We start from the raw sequence: 3726 nt of genomic DNA on the forward strand, positions 1-3726 counted from the left end.
CATAGTTTAAGAATCCATGTCAGAGGTTCTTGAGTTTATTCATGTCGAGACCCAAATGAAAAATGTACTGTCCTCGAATGACCATAATTAAGAAGAAATAGTATGTGATTACAAATGTTTACTGATATCTCGCTACCCACCTCTCACCACTGTTGCCAACTTAGCGACTTTGTCGCTATATTTAGTGAGTATTCAGAAACAAAAACAAGAATCGACAGAAGAAAGTTCATTTGTAGTTCTAAACATGCTTAGGCCTACTTTGCGTCCCAAAACATAGCTTAAGAAACCCTGTTGCTAGACAGTTGAAGGTGTCCGTATCGATTCCAATATTAGTAAATGACATCTCTTTTGTGATGTGATTTTGCTAGACAGAGATATGGGTTAAATGAATGAGACTGGTTTGATCAAATAGGTTTGGGTGTTCACATCTGCAAAAGACATCACTTTTATGGGTGCTGTGGCTTAGTTGGTTAAAGTGCCTGTCTAGTAAACAGGAGATCCTGAGTTCAAATCTCAGCAGTACCTTTTCGAGCATTTCATTGTACACATTGGTGGAGAAGGTCAGAGTGGAGGGCACTCAGGTTTTCTCACCAATGGGTTTAGAGAATTAGAGAAGACGTGAGGAGGGTGAAATTGAGATATTCCAATGTCACGGAAAAAGGGTACTTTTTGAATGAGTTAAAACGTACCGACTGTGTAAAGCTCGACGGTTTGTTCATTATCGAGACCAAAATGAAAAGAGTTTAGCCAGCTTGTGCACATCACTTTCACAGCCTAAGTAGGCTCTACAAAGCCAGCTCTTGTAGCCAGCCGTGATCGTATAGTGGTTAGTACTCTGCGTTGTGGTCGCAGCAACCCCGGTTCGAATCCGGGTCACGGCACTGCAATGTCATTTCAGAATATTTTTTTTTTAACGAGTTAAGACTTACTTTGTAAGCTAAGAAACTCAGCAACTCTGCCATTTGACAAAGTCCCCCAGCACATTGTAGGTTAATTACTTACACGAACTGATTCATCTGCTGTTTCAGATGTTTTTACCATTTTTAAGCTCGACAGCCAAATGAGAAATGTAGTGTCCTCGAACAACCAAAATTCTGAAAAAATAGTGTATGATTCTGAATGTTTACTCATATCTCGCGATCCACCTATCACATGTTAATAACCGTTTTTGGTCCCAAACCATAGTTTAAGAATCCATGTCAGAGGTTCTTGAGTTTATTCATGTCGAGACCCAAATGAAAAATGTACTGTCCTCGAATGACCATAATTAAGAAGAAATAGTATGTGATTACAAATGTTTACTGATATCTCGCTACCCACCTCTCACCACTGTTGCCAACTTAGCGACTTTGTCGCTATATTTAGTGAGTATTCAGAAACAAAAACAAGAATCGACAGAAGAAAGTTCATTTGTAGTTCTAAACATGCTTAGGCCTACTTTGCGTCCCAAAACATAGCTTAAGAAACCCTGTTGCTAGACAGTTGAAGGTGTCCGTATCGATTCCAATATTAGTAAATGACATCTCTTTTGTGATGTGATTTTGCTAGACAGAGATATGGGTTAAATGAATGAGACTGGTTTGATCAAATAGGTTTGGGTGTTCACATCTGCAAAAGACATCACTTTTATGGGTGCTGTGGCTTAGTTGGTTAAAGTGCCTGTCTAGTAAACAGGAGATCCTGAATTCAAATCTCAGCAGTACCTTTTCGAGCATTTCATTGTACACATTGGTGGAGAAGGTCAGAGTGGAGGGCACTCAGGTTTTCTCACCAATGGGTTTAGAGAATTAGAGAAGACGTGAGGAGGGTGAAATTGAGATATTCCAATGTCACGGAAAAAGGGTACTTTTTGAATGAGTTAAAACGTACCGACTGTGTAAAGCTCGACGGTTTGTTCATTATCGAGACCAAAATGAAAAGAGTTTAGCCAGCTTGTGCACATCACTTTCACAGCCTAAGTAGGCTCTACAAAGCCAGCTCTTGTAGCCAGCCGTGATCGTATAGTGGTTAGTACTCTGCGTTGTGGTCGCAGCAACCCCGGTTCGAATCCGGGTCACGGCACTGGAAAGTAGTTTCAGAATTTTTTTTTTTTAACGAGTTAAGACTTACTTTGTAAGCTAAGAAACTCAGCAACTCTGCCATTTGACAAAGTCCCCCAGCACATTGTAGGTTAATTACTTACACGAACTGATTCATCTGCTGTTTCAGAGAAATGTAGTGTCCTCGAACAACCAAAATTCTGAAAAAATTGTGTATGATTCTGAATGTTTACTCATATCTCGCGATCCACCTATCACATGTTAATAACCGTTTTTGGTCCCAAACCATAGTTTAAGAATCCATGTCAGAGGTTCTTGAGTTTATTCATGTCGAGACCCAAATGAAAAATGTACTGTCCTCGAATGACCATAATTAAGAAGAAATAGTATGTGATTACAAATGTTTACTGATATCTCGCTACCCACCTCTCACCACTGTTGCCAACTTAGCAACTTTGTCGCTATATTTAGTGAGTATTCAGAAAAAAAACAAGAATCGACAGAAGAAAGTTCATTTGTAGTTCTTAACATGTTTAGGGTGTTTTTTACTCGCTTTTTGTCTCTCCCACGACATTATTCCTCTCTCCTACAGCGTCCATCACAATTACATCCACTTGGACAATTATGCAAATTATGTGATGCCGTCATTTAACCACTTCTAGCTACTTTTAGGACAGCCAACAGCTACTTTCCTTACTGAGGATTCGGCAACACTGCCACTCACATGCTCAGGCCCACTTTGCGTCCCAAAACATAGCTTAAGAAACCCTGTTGCTAGACAGTTGAAGGTGTCTGTAACGATTCCAATATTATTATTATTTTTTTGTTTGAATTTTTACCCCCTTTTCTTCCCAATTTTGTGGTATCCAATTGTTTATAGTTACTATCTTGTCTCATCGCTACAACTCCCGTACGGGTTCGGAAGAGACAAAGGTCGAAAGCCATGCGTCCTCCGAAACACAACCCAACCAAGCCGCACTGCTTCTTAACACAGCACGCATCCAACCCGGAAGCCAGCCGCACAAATGTGTTGGAGGAAACACCGTGCACCTGGCGACCTGGTTAGCGCGCACTGAGCCCGGCCCGCCACAGGAGTCGCTAATGCGCGATGAGACAAGGATATCCCTACCGGCCAAACCCTCAAACCAAACCCTCCGGAGGACAGCTAGCTTCCGTCCTCCTCTTGTTACATTAACTTCTATACAAAATCTAGCAGGCTCTTGGTTCTCACCCCCTTCCATATACAGTGGGGAGAACAAGTATTTGATACACTGCCGATTTTGCAGGTTTTCCTACTTACAAAGCATGTAGAGGTCTGTCATTTTTATCATAGGTACACTTCAACTGTGAGAGACGGAATCTAAAACAAAAATCCAGAAAATCACATTGTATGATTTTTAAGTAATTAATTTGCATTTTATTGCATGACATAAGTATTTGATCACCTACCAACCAGTAAGAATTCCGGCTCTCACAGACCTGTTAGTTTTTCTTTAAGAAGCCCTCCTGTTCTCCACTCATTACCTGTATTAACTGCACCTGTTTGAACTCGTTACCTGTATAAAAGACACCTGTCCACACACTCAATCAAACAGACTCCAACCTCTCCACAATGGCCAAGACCAGAGAGCTGTGTAAGGACATCAGGGATACAATTGTAGACCTGCACAAGGCTGGGATGGGCTAC

At 41.0% G+C, this 3726-nt stretch overlaps 4 non-coding genes across 4 annotated transcripts; all 4 read left to right on the forward strand.

Moving 5' to 3' along the window:
• The first annotated feature begins 451 nt into the window (after positions 1 to 451).
• Positions 452 to 525, forward strand: trnat-agu (transfer RNA threonine (anticodon AGU)). The gene has a single exon. It is a non-coding gene; the product is annotated as a tRNA-Thr (tRNA).
• Positions 526 to 809: 284 nt separating this feature from the next.
• trnah-gug (transfer RNA histidin (anticodon GUG)) lies at positions 810 to 881 on the forward strand. Its single transcript has one exon. It is a non-coding gene; the product is annotated as a tRNA-His (tRNA).
• Positions 882 to 1631: 750 nt separating this feature from the next.
• trnat-agu (transfer RNA threonine (anticodon AGU)) lies at positions 1632 to 1705 on the forward strand. Its single transcript has one exon. It is a non-coding gene; the product is annotated as a tRNA-Thr (tRNA).
• Positions 1706 to 1989: 284 nt separating this feature from the next.
• On the forward strand, positions 1990 to 2061 carry trnah-gug (transfer RNA histidin (anticodon GUG)). The gene has a single exon. It is a non-coding gene; the product is annotated as a tRNA-His (tRNA).
• Positions 2062 to 3726: the final 1665 nt, after the last annotated feature.

Source organism: Salvelinus alpinus, chromosome 17 (genome assembly GCF_045679555.1).
Source record: "Salvelinus alpinus chromosome 17, SLU_Salpinus.1, whole genome shotgun sequence".
Lineage (NCBI taxonomy): Eukaryota > Metazoa > Chordata > Actinopteri > Salmoniformes > Salmonidae > Salvelinus > Salvelinus alpinus.